At 36.5% G+C, this 16300-nt stretch overlaps 1 long non-coding RNA gene across 1 annotated transcript; it reads right to left on the minus strand.

Moving 5' to 3' along the window:
• Positions 1–4193: 4193 nt before the first annotated feature.
• Positions 4194–15609, minus strand: LOC134730197 (uncharacterized). The gene is made up of 3 exons (XR_010111864.1): positions 15310–15609; positions 6944–7048; positions 4194–6132 (listed from the first exon to the last, which is right to left on the minus strand). It is a non-coding gene; the product is annotated as an uncharacterized LOC134730197 (long non-coding RNA).
• Positions 15610–16300: the final 691 nt, after the last annotated feature.

Genomic DNA, 16300 nt, shown 5'->3' on the forward strand with positions numbered 1-16300 from the left:
ATCTCTAGACTACTTATAATACTTGATACAATGTAAATGCTATGTAAATAGTTGTTATACTGTATTATTCTATTTGTTTCATTTTTATTGTCATATTGTTATTTTTAACTTTTTAAAAATATTTTAAATCTGGTGTTGGTTGAATTATGGATGTGGGTCCCTTGGATATGCAGGGCTGACTGTATTCTCTAAGAAGATTTATGTTGCCCTTACCATGTTCCTCACTTCTGCCTGAGTACTCACTGGTAGAATTGTTAACATCCCTGTTTCTACTAACAGGATATTTAAGGTAATCTGTGCTTTCTCTGTCCTTCTTCTCAAAATTCACCCAGCCTCTACTTACTGCCAATTTCAGAATTACTTCTACAATTTTAGGTATTTGGTACAGCAGCACTCCATCCCCACATGAAAATCTTTCTTTAATTTTCACTGTTGCCATAACAAAGTACTACAAACTCAGTAGCATAAAACAAAACAAATGTGATATCTTACATTTTAGCAGGTCAGAATTCTGACAAGAGCTAAAATCAAGCTGCCATCAGGGCTGCATTCTATCTGAAGGCTGTAAAGGATTATTTGTACTCTTGCCTTTTCTGGCTTTTAGAGGCCTCCCATGCTTTTTTGCTCCTGACCATCTTCTCTATCCTCAGTGCACTGAGGTCACAACTCACTGAGCATTGTTCCAACATAATATGTCATTCTGGCCACAGCCTGGAAAGGTCCTGCACTTTTGGGAACTCATGATTAGATTGGGCCCACTACGATATTTTAGGATAGTGTCCCCATCTCAAGTTCTGTAATTGAAACCATATATGTGAAATCCCTTTATCTACATAAGGAAAAACATTCACAGGTACCAAAGTTACGGCATGAACATCTTTGGGTGGGTGGGTGGGGCACTATTCTGCATACCACCATGGGTCAATCAAGACCAGATTTTAATGATCAAATCTAGCTCCATGGTCGTTTGGTGTCCTGTGTGTTTTGTATTTACGAGGACCTAGTAATATATCAAAAAACCCATTTGCCTTCTGCCATGATTGTGTGTTTCCTGAGGCCTCTCCAGCCATACTGAACTCTGAGTCAGTTAAACTTCTTTCCTTCTTAAATTACACAGTCTTGGGCAGTTCTTTATAGCAGTATGAAAACAGGCTAATACAAGTCCCAACCCTCAGTACCCCAGATATGACTGTATTTAGAGATAGGGTCTATAAAGAGATAATTAAGTTAAAATGAGGTCCTTAGGGTTAAGTCCTAATCCTACATGACTGATGTCCTTATAATGAGAGAATATTTCGATATAGACAGATAACAGATACAGAAGGAAGGTCCTCTGAAGGCCCAGAGAGAAGATTGCCATCTACAAACCACAAAGAAAGGCTTCAGAAGAAACCAACCCTACCAACATTGTCATCTCTGTCTTCTAGCCTAAGGAAATGTGAGGAAATAAATTTCTGTTGTTTAAACCACCCAGTTGGTGAGGTTTTGTTTCATCACCCCTAGTAAACTAATACACCAGGAATGAAATGCTTGAATTTCATCAGAATCTTCTTCAATTCATACAACATATATTTTTTCTTTTATTTTTGACCTCGAAGATATATTTGCTTCTTATTTGACTTAAGTAGCACTTTGAAGAAGTGGATCTAAACATTGATTCTTACATCTGGAATCTAAACTGACCTTTTTTTTCTCCCCTCTTATCATTGGATTACTCCATTTAAAACATAGCCTGTTGAGGCCGGGTGCAGTGGCTCACGCCTGTAATCCCAGCACGTTGGGGAGCCGAGGTGGGTGGATCACAAGGTCAGGAGTTCCAGACAAGTCTGGTCAACACAGCGAAACCCCATCTCTACTAAAAATACAAAATATTAACCGGGTGTGGTGGTGCACGCCTATAATCCCAGCTACTTGGGAGGCTGAGGCAGGAGAATCGCTTGAACCCGGGAGGTGGAGGTTGCAGTTAACCGAGATTATGCCATTGCACTCCAGCCCAGGTGACAGTGTGAGACTCTGTCTCAAAAAAAAAAAAAAAAAAAAAAAAATATATATATATATATATATCCTGTTGAAATGTTGAGGGAAGAAAGGACAAACAGAGACATTTCATGTAAACAGTATAAAGATATGATATTTGTATTGCCGTGAATTACTTGTTAGTCAGCAAGTAATTTATCAGCACCATACAACTTAGAGAAAGAGTACATGCCACGATGGAATTACACCTTAATTAACCAGATGATGTAAAGAAATTACATGTTAACATAGCCTTTTTCAATGACTATTTAAAATGGATACATAATGTGTGTGTGTATCTCAAAACACTATAGTCCTATAGAGATAAATGTATTAATATAGGTAAAATTAGAACTCACCTAAAATATTGGGCCCTGAAAATATACTGGGACAATAGGATCTTTAGGGATTATCTATTTTCTAGAAGTTAAAAAAATTGTTTTACATTTAAATCATGCACACAAACTAAACTTTCATCTTTTTAAAACCTCATTTTAGATAGACTCTATTTTTCTTGTGAATCATGAAGCATAATTATCTAACTCCCTGAATCTAGTACAGGAGGGCTTGCTATACAGACTCGCCCATGTGAGAAGTAGCTCAATCATAAAACAGCACTTGTTTTTTAGAACAGGCACTTTTATAACTCTTAAATTATAAAGTGTTATTTCCCCTCTCCATGGTACATATAACAAATGGTTCATCTCTCCTGATTTGCATTCACAGAGGTTTCTTAATGGTAAGAGGTTTCTGTTTTTCTTGGTGGGAGGTGTTACCCTTTGAGTATGTACCCAAAGAATTTTGTTTGCACTACAAAAACTACATATCCAAAATAAATCTTCCCAATTTGATGAAAATATGTTCAACTTTATTTAAAGTATGCCTGTAACAAATAAAAGGGCCTAATTTTATTTGTATATATTTCCACTTTCAACATTTATAAAATTTTATTCTGAGAGATGATCACAGTCAACATTTGAAGAACTGGCTCATGGTTATTGGTAGTACATTCTGCTTTGTGTTATCTGTGTGCAATGATGTGGAAAACAGATATGAAATTGCCAACAGGATTTATTATATTGACTATCCACCCATAATCAAGACTTAAAATCAAAGCACACTGAGTCAAGGGGTATGCATTTTACCTTTAATATCTCTAAGAAATAGAGACAAATAACTCCCCCACTTTTTTTTAACCAGTACATTTTTTTTTTACAATAAACCATGAAGGATATATAAAATCGTCCTGTGTGTTGAAATGGATACTCAACGTATCTTGTTCTTGATGGCAATTTAAAAAAATAAATATCTATGTGGGTAGGTAAGTGAATGCATTTGTAAATAATAAAATTATTTAAATAAACTGCAATCAGAATTGGTGTTGCTGTTTAATTTTATATATGTCTTTAAGTTTCACAGGATAATTGAGATTCATTTATCTCTAACAAATGGTGTGATACAATGTCACCATTAGAATTGGGCAAAATAGATAAATAGGTTTGTTTATTTTAAAGTTCAAGTAAAATGACTTCTAGATCTTGTCTTCTAAGATTAAGATCTTACTGTCCACAAGATGGAAAAATGATAGATAACAGTAGCACTGATTCTCATAATTTTTAATAGTTTCTTTCACGGAATACCCTTTAACAAGAGAAATACAATAATAATTACAGTTACTCATGAAGGATTTTAGAAATGGTAAAAGGGCCAGCTTGAAAGCTCCTGTTTTTCATCTCCACAGAGAAACTGTACTCTTTCATTTCTGTTGTACTAGAGTATAAGAAATCAATGACAGGTACATCTCTCTTTGGAATAACTTTTATAACCTTCTCTCAAAAAAATGTCTCTATTTTCTGCATGCTACCCACAGTTCACTGACTTTGAACTAGTCATGTCCAAACCCCAGCCCAAATAGGTTGTTTCCACTCTCTTTGGTGGAAGAATCCCCTGAGATTTCTTTGCTGAGGTATTTTCAGTTGCTGTTCTCATAATAAAGGTGACTTTTTAGAGGCCAGCCATGTTACTCATCAAATGAAGTTCAGTGCTTACTTATTTTCTTTGTTAACCTTTTGAAGGTCATATTGGTTTACTAGTGTATATTTAAAAAAAAAAAGTTGCCTACAAATTGATTCTTCTATCCATGTATTTTATTACTTTAGGATTCTTACATAATTATATTTTTTAGTCTTTTGTTATTTCTGCAAATGAGGGAATTTCCCCTTTAGGGAATAGCAGTGCTTTCAGTCATGACTCTAACTAGAAACAAAATAGATTCTATTACTGTATTATTTAGCTGATTTAAATAGTTGACACTAAAATACTTAAAATCTGAAGACGATGCTGATTTCTTGCTGCTGTCAAAGCTTGCAGGGGTCCAGGCTATTTATTTTTTTTTTGTCTTTCATTAACTAGTTAATTCACAAAACCTTTATAAAGTCCCCATAGTGTATCAAAAACTATATAGTGTATTATAGTAGCTGTAAGAACTGAGAGACTCATGATCTCATAAACTCATTATCTATTAATAGGAAGATAAAGAGGGTAAACATAAGTAAGTTCAGAAAATGGAATATTAGCAGAAGAGACAGGCCGGGGAAACTAAAATATGATCACTAGTCGGAGGAGGACATAAGGGAGTTTCCTTATTTTTTTCCTCTTAAGTTTAAGAAACCAGGATAGGAATTGAGACAATGACACTTGGGCACAGTGTTTCAAAAAGAGGGAACAGTAGTAATACCCTGAGACATGAACACACTGGCATATTTGAGTAACTGGAAGTAGTGTGTCGTGACAGTGTGGTGGATGAGCTCAGAGTTTTGACTGGAACTTGGATTGTGCAGAAAATATTAGGCCATTGAAAACCACTGGCTTTCCTCTGAATCAGATGAGGAGCCACTGGAGAGTATTTAGCAGAGCAGTGACTTGATCTCATTGACACGTTCAAAGAATCACTTTGGCTGCTGTGTTTCAGTGAGACTCTATGGAAGGCAATAATGACAGCAGGAGGCTGTCACTGTAACCTGGGTGAGAAAGGAGGCTATCACTCTTACCTGGGTGAGAGCTAATGGTGCCTTGGAGAATAGTGGGAGTGTGTGTGATAGTGGGAAATTTTCAGGTTCTATCTATATTTTGGAAAAAATTAAGTAATTAAAACCATTTTTGCTGATGTTTCAGACGTGGGATTCAAATAAAATATTTCAAGGATAAATCAAGTTTTTTTGATTGATTGTGTTTTTTTCCCTGGATGGGCTAGAATGATCAAGTACAATGATAAGGAAGACTGTGTGTGGGTGAAACAGGTTCTACTGGAATAATAAGCAGTTCTATTTTGAGCATTTCAACTTTGAGATGTTCCAAGTAAAGATATCAAGTATGCAGTTATATATAGTGTTATCAAGTTTAGTGGACAAATCTGAATCAGAGATATAAATTTACTTGTCATCAGTATGCAGATGGCAATTGAAATTGTGAAACCAGAAGAAATCACTGAAGAAGTGTAGATAAAAGCTTAAAAAATGATCCATAAGATGCTCTAAAATTATGAAATTGGTGAAAATTGGATTTAACAAAACTGATAAAGTATTACTAGAGTCATACAAAAAAAATCAGCGAGTGTGATATACAGAAGGCAAGTGAAAGAAACATTTCTAAGATGAAGATGTTATTAGCCTTGGCTTGTGCTCTGAGGTGATGAAAATGGGACAGTATATATCAATGTTTTTTCTCCCAAGAATATAAAATCCTATCTATTATGAAAAAAACATGAACTAGATTCCAATACAGAGATACTCTACAAAATGTTTGACCAATACTCATTAAAACTGTCAAGATCGGCCTGGCATGGTGGCTCATGCCTATAATCCCAGCACTTTGGGAGGCCGAGGCAGGTGGATCACTTGAGGTCAGGAGTTCGAGACCAGTCTGGCCAACATGGTAAAACCCCGTCTCCACTAAAAATACAAAAATTACCTGGTGTTGTGGCGCATGCCTGTAGTCCCAGCTACTCCGGAGCCTGAGACAGGAGAATCGCTTGAGCCCAGGAGGCGGAAGTTGCAGAGAGCTAAGATCATGCCACTGCACTCCAGCCTGAATGAAAGTAGTATTCTGAATGAGATCCTGGAACAGAAAAGGGCACGAGGTAACAAGGAAATCTGAGTTAAGAATGGACTTTAGGGGGCCGGGCGCAGCGGCTCAAGCCTGTAATCCCAGTACTTTGGGAAGCTGAGGCGGGTGGATCACGAGGTCAGGAGATCGAGACGGTCCTGGCGAATACGGTGAAACCCCGTCTCTACTAAAAATACAAAAAAAAAATTAGCCGGGCGTGGTGGCAGACGCCTGTAGTCCCAGCTACTTGGGAGGCTGAGGCAGGAGAATGGCGTGAACTCAGGAGGCAGAGCTTGCAGTGAGCTGCACTCCAGCCTGGAGTGACAGAGCCAGACTCCATCTCAAACAAACAAACAAACAAACAACATGTAAATATTGGTTCATTATTTGTACAAATGTACCACACTGATGTAATACATTAGTAATATGGGAAACTGGGGCATACTCTCCATACTATCTTCATAATTTTTTTTAAATCTAAAACTGTTCTAAAATACAAATTTTATTTAAAATGTTTATTAGAAGTATTATTAGGACCTTTCAAAATATTAAATAACTTTCTCCTAGTCCTGCTTTACTAAGATTTTAAAAATATGAATGTGTGATGAAAGCTATCATATATTTTCCACATATATTTATATAAACCACCTATTTTCCCATTTAATGTGACAAACCATAAGGAAAATTATATTTAAAGATTTCCCAAAGTTAAAATGTTTTAATTAGTTCTGATAGTATAGAACAAGCTGCAGTAAAAAGCAAAAACAAACACAAAAGCAAACTAACTCCCAATCTCAGTGACTTCAACATCAAAGGATCATACCTGTCTTGAACCACAGGTTGAACTTCAATAGGCAGTCTGATACAGGACACCCTCACACCAGGGACCCATCTGAAGGAACTTCTATCATCTAGATGTCCCTGGACACTGAAAAAAGAGAAATATGATCAAAGACACAGAAACACATTTTTGAAGGATACTTTTTGTTGGGTCTTTTATTCTGTTGTGTCTATAGTTTAGTCTCTGCAGTAAATTTTTAATCTCAGGTATTATATTGTTACACTTTGGAAATTTAATCTAGCTTTCTTATCATTAGGTTTATGTTTTTCCCTTGAGGTAGTTGCTGACTTTTAAAATGGTATCTCCTATAGTTTGGATCTGTGTCCCCACTCAAATCTTATGTTGAATTGTAATCCTCAATGTTGGAGGTGGGGTCTGGTGGGAGATATGTGGTTCATGGGTGACGATCCCTCATGGCTTGGTGCTGTCCTTGTGACAGTGAGTGAGTTTTCGCAAGATCTGGTTGTTTAAAAGAGTGTGGTACCCTCCGGAACCTTCGGAAACTTTTGCTCAAGCTGTGCCATGTGAGACGCTTGCTCCTACTTCACATTCTGCCATGAGTAAAAGCTTCCTGAGGCCTCCACAGAAGCCAAGCAGGTGACTGCACCATGCTTCCTGTACAGCCTGCAGAACCGTGAGCCAATTAAACCTCTTTTCTTCACGAACTACCTAGTCTCAGGTATTTCTTTATAGTAATGCAAGAACAGACCAATATGGTGTTTGATAGGCTGAGAAACTGCTAAGAGCTTTTGGTCGACTCATGAAGCCAAAGAGAAGAATGGTACAAACTGAAGTTCAATGCTTCAAGAAGGAAGAGTCTAGAAATATCCCAGTCATTCAGTCAGGATTCCTAAGAGATATATGCCAGGAGTACAGGGGAAGTGGAATTTGACTTGTCCTTAGAAGGACTGAAGTTCATCCTTGCATAATGTTATTTCCTGGTTAGATCAAAATTAAATGGAATTGCTCGTTTCCCTAGCCTATCAACCTATCAGAAGCTAAAAGAAATTATCTCTTGGGGAACATGGATTCATACAACCCTTAAATTATAGCTATATTTTTATTTGCAATGTATGCCATTTAAATCATAATAACCAAGTATATAACAAGACAAGCCTTAACAATTAATCAAGTGGCAAAAACAAAATAATAGATACAGGCTCGCAAGAAATCCAGATAATAGAGTTATAGACATAGACTTTAAACTGATTAATATGTCAAAGAATTGCAAAATATACTGAAGAAAACAAGAGTATGAACAAAAATGAAATGGAAATTTCAGAACCAAATTTTTGTTCTTTCTAGTCACAAATTTTTTCTTTAGCTATGTTTGATCTGCTGTTAATCAGATCCATTAAGTTTTATTTTTAATTATTTTATCTTTCAAAAATCATGACATAGATATGAAAAAATATCTGGCATAACATATGAAGAGGGAACAGTAGCATAAATATTCTGGAGGAGTCTAATGCAGAAGAGTGTAAATAATGTTAAGAGTCAAAGAAAGAAAAAGAATACATATCTTATGGTTTTATTTACATAAAGTGAAAAAACAATAAAACCGTATCTATAATGTCACATGTCTTGACATTTCTTAACTTCAGAAAGAAGAGAATGGTACTTAGAAGATGGGAAAAGGCATAGGAGTTCTTGGGTGATGACACTGTTCTATATTCGGACCTTATCACTAGTTACACATGTGTGCTCATTTTGTAGTGTTTCTTCAGGCTAACCACTTACTTTTACACTTTTTTGTTTATTTTATACATCAAAAAAAGTTTTGCTATCAAATCAAGGCCTTTAACACATATTAAACTATTATTGATCCTCTCTCATTACCCCCAAAATTGAACATCTAACTACCTAATCAATGTTTACCAAGTTGGGTTTGGGAAATAAACGATTTGTCTATGATAATCTTTTAATTTCAAGTTTTCATATTGATAACAATCTTAACAATTAACTTAAAAAGAGTCTCCATGATCTAGATGGCTACTTATGATTGCTATTTGTTTTTTGTCCTTTTTGTGTGTCAGATCAGTTGAGCTGGAGAGAGAGTTGAGCTGTCAGATGTTGACGGTAGCCAATAAATTCAGCAAAATATATTGAAAGTAACAATCAAGCCTTTAATCACTTACTCTGATAGTACAAGCAAGAGAAGAAAACCTGTTCCATTTTCCCCTATGGAAAAATGGCAGGTAAGTTTGGAATGGATCAGTGCAGATATGGGTACTGCTTCACTGATAGGAAGCTCTGGACACAAGGTCCTAGCATTTTTATGGATCTTGGGATTGGTTTTATATGAACTGTTCTTTTTGTGTCCTATCTAAAAATGCTTTGTGTGCCCCAAGGCTGTGAAAGCAGTCATCTTTATCTTGATCCTTTATAATGTTTGCTTTTACATTTCAACCTATGATCTATTGCAAAGTACTGTTTTAATATGTCGTGGGATGGACCAAAATTGTTTTGTTCGTTTGTTTAATATGGTTATTCCAATAATCTTTTTCCCATTGTACTACACTGATAACTTTATTAAAAATAAATTTACCATGTACATACCAGTCTACTTTTGGATTCTATTCTGTTCCATTAATATGAGTTTTTAAAATCCTATGTAAAAATTAAATTATCTTGATTACTATAGTATCTATTAATGTCAGATGATATAATTTTTCCCAATTTGCTTTACTGATTATAGTATATTGCTTATTTCTAATAAACTACTTAGATTTAGTACTGTACTACCTCACATAAAATGTAAATTATAAGAACAACAGAATATTAAACAATATCATTTCATTAACTTCTCCTAACCTTTGTGCCTTTCTTGTCACATATGTTATGACAAGAAAGTTTCTGGTTCTCTTCATTTCTTCATGTATACCTGAGTTTCTATCTGGTAACATTTCCCTTCAATGTGAAGAACATCCTTAATCATTTCTTACAGCTTTTTTCTGTTGGGAACTATTTCTTTAAACTTTGTCTGAAAATTCTGTATTTCAAATTTAGTCCTATTTATAAAGGATAATTTCTCTAGCTATAGGATTCCAGTTGACAACTTTTTAAAAACATATTAAACTTATTGTGTTTTATCATGCCTTCATCTAATAAGGTTGCTGGAATTTTTGATATTGATATCTTGTTTTTGTTAGGTTTTCAGAAGTTTTACTATGATATGCATATGTGAAGTTTTTTTTTCTGTGTTTTTCGTTGTGTGTTTTTTTGTTTGTTTGTTTGTTTGTTTGTTTGTTTGTTTTGAGATAGGACCTCTTTCTGTTGCCCAGGCTAGAATGCAGTGATGCAATCACGGCTTATTATAGCCTTAACCTCCTGGGCTTAAGAAATTCTCCTCCATCACCCTTCCAAGTAACTAGGACAACAGATGTGCACCACCACATCTGCCTTTTTTTAATTTTTTGTAGAAATGTGGTCATGTTATGTTGCCCAGGCTGATCTTGAATCCCTGGGTTGAAGCAATTCTCCCTCTTTGGCCTCCCAAAGTGCTGGGATTACAGGCATGAACATCTGTGCCTGGTGTATTTGTTGTTTTGTTTTAACATAGTTACCTTCTTTGGGCTTGCTAAGCTTTTAAGATACACCATGAGTTCATCTTTTTCAGCAAATTTAGGAAGTTTGCAGACAAATATTTCTTCAAAATTTTCTATCTCCTCTTTCCTTTGTAAAATCCAATTGTATGTATGTCAGCTGACTTGATCCCTCAAGTATTTGAGTCTCTGCTCATTTTTTATTCTAGCTTTCCTTCTCTTTTGCTTCAGTTTCAACAATTTCCATTAACCTAAATTCAAGTTAATGGATATTTTTATTTTTCCTTTCAGTTGATCCTGTGAGTTTTTTCACTTCAGATACTTAATATTTTATTTTATGGGAATTCATTAGGACTCTTTTCTTACAGTTTACTTTTTCTGAGATCCCCCATTTTTTCTCTTTTTGACTACCTTTTCCTTCAAATGCTTGAATATATATATATCTTTTTCAAATATTTTATATGCACATTCCAACATCTGTATCACTTTAGGGTCTGTTTCTACTCTGTCTTTTATTCTTTTGGCTGAAGAATACATGCTTGTATTTCTCAAGTGTGAAAAATCTGTTTCTGGTTATCTCATGTCTAGTATTTATGATTGTTTGCTATATTGTAAGATGTTTGGATTGTGTTTCTTTCTTTGAAGTACTGTATTTTGTTCTGGCATACAGTTAAATGAATAATTAACCACCACGTGCCTTTATTTTAGGCTTTTTCTGCATGTATCTGTTTTAATTTTTTGCCTAGTTATAGTCTGTAACTCTTACTTTTGAAGGGTGACCTTTCTGGACTGTCAACTGTACCGTAGCAGGATTACTTGCTACTTAGGAAGCGTCTCCCCATTAGCTCAGCTATACTAAAATATTTCCCAGAATTGAGCAACCTCTGAAGTCTTCATTCATTCATTAGCCTCCCGGAAGCTGCGCAGGCCTTAAAGTCTCACCTTGAGCATGCATAGCCTTGTCCTCATCATCCTTAAAAACAGAGGATATAACATGCTGCCCTAAGGGTCTTCTCTGTACTTCTCTCCCTTTTCTATTATCCTGCCTCATAAACTTATCCCTACTCAGAAGATCTGAATTCTTATGTCTTCCTGTTTCATTCATTGACACTCAAGCTTTCTTCCTGGGTTCCTCATCTCTGTGCTGTGGTCTAAAAAAAATATTCCCATGCAAGAAGCCAGGGTGAATGCAGAGCTCACTCGAAGTGTTTCTCTTCTTTCAAATAAAATAGTCTTACAATCTCTGCTGTCTACTGCTTGAAAACATTTACTTTATATACTGCGGGTATTTTAATACTTGTTTACAAAGGGTGCATAGGTCTCATATGGTAACTGTGCTATGGCTTTAGAAATGGAAATCCTAGATATATTTTATTTACATCTAGCTAAATAAAACAAGAACTACGTGGTTTGCTATATTTATCTCAAAGCAATGCTTTTGAAAATAAGTACATTCTACCTTGTCAATTTAAAAAGAGAATTTAGCTGCACTTGATTGAATATGCTAGACCTGGTATACAATGTTCCTATGGAGACACCAACATTTAATGTGCACCCCCAATTTTTAAGCTAATAAAACAATATGATGAAGATGATGATGATGATGATGATGATGAAAATTATCATTATCATCACAGGTAACATTGAATATTTTGTATGCTTTAAATTTTTTACTCAACACTCATGGAAACCTTGTGAAATTGGTAATATTTTATATAAAGGGACTTGGGCACAGAAAGATTAAGTCATTTGCTCAAAGCCACGCATAGAAGATGTGTTAGAACTGAGCAACTAATAGAAACAGCCCTGTTCACGCTCTTCCCCAGTGTTTTACCATCTCAAAAGACCAACTGTTTCTCTTGTGAGCTTCAAGAACATGCTTTTCTCCACTTCCTGCTATGCCACTTCGTTCCACTTCATTGCCTCATAAAATAAAATTAAACTGAAGAGTAGGAAAAGTGAAGAACACAATTTGAGGCAGTTATAGATAAGACAATTTCTAGGAGCAAAGATAATTTCCGAGAGAGAACATTTTATGACAAGAGTGATCAATCTGTGGCTCACGCCTGTAATCCCAGCACTTTGGGAGGCCAAGGCGGGCGGATGATGAGGTCAGGAGATCGAGACCATCCTGGCTAACATAGTGAAACCCCGTCTCTACTAAAAATACAAACAAAAATTAGCCGGGCGTGATGGTGGGCGCCCGTAGTCCCAGCTACTCGGGAGGCTGAGGAAGGAGAATTGCGTGAAGCCGCGAGGCGGAGCCTGCAGTGAGCCAAGATGGCGCCACTGCACTCCAGCCTGGGATACACAGCGAGACTCCGTCTCAAAAAAAAAAAAAAAAAAAAAGAGTGATCAATCTAAGACCTATCTCTACTCCCACCCTAAACTCCACCTTAAGGAGCTATTATTTATTTAATAAATTTTAGAACATAGTTTACATGTCCTTTCTTCTAGAAAGACTTTGTTAAATAGTCACTACCATCTCCCCTCCAAATTGGATAAACGGCCCCTCTTCTGTGTATTGGAATCCTCATCACAGTACACGTGACACTGTACCATAAATGTCCCTTTACTCATCTACCTATCTCTAAACACAAAACATTTTCTTGAAAGCTGATCCTTGTGTTATTCACTCCTTTATTTCAAGTACAGGCACACAATGCCTACAAAATGCTCACAGTTATTTTGTAAAAATCTTTCATTTGCATACCTTGCACAATCAAGAAGTTTCAGACACAACCATACATGATATAGCCAAGATCTCCCTTTTCAAGAAAGTTGATTTCCACCCTTGTCTGCGTTTGATAGTGAAGCCCTGGCTTGATTATGCTGTGATTATTTTTAGTCTTCTGGAACCATTTGCCAGTGCTTGCACTGTGGAGGATGAGCTTATATATTCCTTGAGGTAGTCATAGAAAGAGCAGCTTCTTCATGTTAACTGTAGCCGGAGCGTAGTAGTATTTATCAGAAGTAGAAGCTACTGAAATTTTTATATGGCCATTTATGGTCTCAACGAATTGTAGGAAATAAATGACAGCGGAGCTATTTTCCAGAACATATGAGTGTTAAATCTAAAAGAATTATTTAACAGCATGAAATTTTAAATAGGAGGCATTTAATTAACATGAAAATGTTTTTTTTAAGACACAGGCTTACAGTTAGAGTGTGAAAACAAGTGGCTAAAATGGTTCTAAAAGGTGGCATAACCTGAGTCCCACACTTGGCAAAATATGAATGCTTTCAGAAAAATAGACCTCCAAAACATCTAATTAACTTCTGGCTAAAAATAATGAGTTTTTCCCATTTTATCTTTTATTTTTCTTCTAGTGGGTCTCACTTAGTAAACTGTTTAGGTTGCCTCAAGATATAAAATCTGTCAAGAACATTATTGAGACAAGGGGGATGGTTCGTAGAATCTTCTCTGTCAGAATAGATGACAACTAATTATAGTCCAGAAACTGGAAAACCCTGGGGAAGACGGAAAGTCTGAGTCTGCCCAGATAAGGTTGTTTGAGGCTATTTTTGATGGTTAGAGTATTTATGAGTTGTATTAATAATAAATGAACTAATGTTGTAGCACTAAAATATGAAAACATTCTTATTTGACCATTAGAAAGTTGCTTGCCTGGCAACAATAATAAAAAGAAAATAAACATTAAATAATAAATTACTTCTTTAAAAGAAAGTTTTTATGCAATTCTTTAATATTCATAACGTTGTAAACCAAGGTGTTTAAAGCTTTGTAGTGCTGCATTGTAAAAGAGAAGGAATATATTTTACTTAATTTAAGAAATGTTTTGTGATTTCTTTCTAAAATCACTGTGTATTCCTTAGTGCTAACATTGTTCTCTGTGTATCCTCTATTATTAAGCAATTAATGTTATTTATAATTAAATGACACTATTTAGTTGCCATTCTATCACATAATACTTAATAAACGAATAATGATCCTTGAGGTTTTATTATCCTTTCTGGCAAGGGAGAGAAAAAGGCTTCTCTTGGTCTCTCTCTGGCACTTGTATGAAGAGTTTTCTTCTAAGTCTGCAGACTCAGTGAGTACACTGGAGAAATACCAGCAGTGTATTTTGATTTAAAAGGCATTAGGTAAGCTCTCACAGTCTGAAGCCTAAGTCAGACACTGGTGCCACAATGCCTGAAACTTACCATGTATATCTGAGAATTTTTATTAATCAGTGTCCCTTTTCCTCAGCCTTTTACTGCAAAACAAAACGTGTACATAAGTGGGGAAGGCAGACAATGTTATTACTTTGGCTTTGATCGGTTCATTAGATCCTTTGTGACTAGAACCTGGAGTATGTGTGCAAGAGAGTAAAAAATGGTGCATGCAGAATAGTGATAATGTATTTTGTATTCTCATTTTCCAGCCCTATATATAAAACTGAAAGGATAAAGACACATTAGATAAGTAGGTAGGTAGACAGAATGAATATCACCCCACTTCATAAACCAATTTACCTAATGTGTATAATTCCAACAATGTTTACTACTGAAACGGGAAAGGTTCCCTTGTCTCCGTCAAAGGGTGTACGATGAGGGTGTGGCTCACTTCTTCAGTACCCTGCTGCTCAAAACTCTAGGGGAGCATACAGATGGGCAGGTCGTGGGGTGACTCCACAGCAGTGTCTAGGGGTGAATACCACAGCTGAAGCCTCAGTGGGCCTGTGTTACAGGGTGCTCTTTTAGGTTGCCGTGTATAGGCAGCTTGTATTAACCAACTCAATTAGCCCCCCCTTCCTTTTCACAAGGACAGAGGGATTTCTGTATCCCGACGTTTCTTACCTTGGTGTACTGGATGAATCGGATCACATGTGGGCTTGGAGAATGAGTGCAAGGTTTTATTAAGTAGAAGTAGCTCTCAGAAGATTCCGGAGTCACAGGGGTGATGGTTTTCCCCTGGACTCTTCTCTGACCCCTCTGGCCAAACTCTTCTCTGATAATTCTGGCCAAACTCCGTGTCTTTCTGACGATCGATGGCCTGCGGTGCCTGCCGGTGTACTCCTCCCCTGGCGGAATCTCCACGACCAGCTGCTTTTGTCTTGTTCCGCTGATGTGTTCCTCATGACTTCCAGCCACTTCCGCATCTGCCCAATAGGGTCTCCGGTTTTTATAGGCCCAGGATGGGGGCGTGGCAGGCCAGAGTGGTCTCGGGGGAATGCAACATTTGGGCAGGAAATGCCTGACCTCAGGTAGGTCCATTTGGGTGGAGCCCCAGGCAAAGACCATGCCCTTCTCTACCTAGCGCTTCCCTCCCCTACTTCTGTATCATTTAAAGGGACCACGCTCTTCCCTTCCCAGCACTTCCGTATCACTATCACGACAGAAAAGGTAAAGCGGAGAGTTCCTTTCATTGTTCTTTGTTCACTGATTGTTGTTTCTGCTATTATAATTGACTTATAGGGGTACACAGAAATCGAAAATGCTTTGGAAACTCCATAGGGAAATAGAGGGAAGATATTTAGAAAAGGAATAAGTTTAGAATTTTATACAGATTTTAATTCTGTTTCCTTCACCAAGTAATTTTAGACCCTTTGCAATAGTAATCTCAAATACTACAAAAGCAAAAATTATTACAAAAAATTAAGAGGAAATTGTCAATTTATAGCAGGAGGGAGGAGAATACTAGGATTAAGAGGAGGGAAAACTTCGTTAGCTTCACAAACAGACAAAGGCGCAACAGAAGATGGTTGCATAGTTCTATGGCTAGTAAAAAGTACAAATCTCATTATTCAAGAAGGAAAAACTCACATATGACTCTAGGATCTGGGCTAAC

The sequence above is a fragment of the Pan paniscus genome, chromosome 3 (genome assembly GCF_029289425.2).
Source record: "Pan paniscus chromosome 3, NHGRI_mPanPan1-v2.0_pri, whole genome shotgun sequence".
Lineage (NCBI taxonomy): Eukaryota > Metazoa > Chordata > Mammalia > Primates > Hominidae > Pan > Pan paniscus.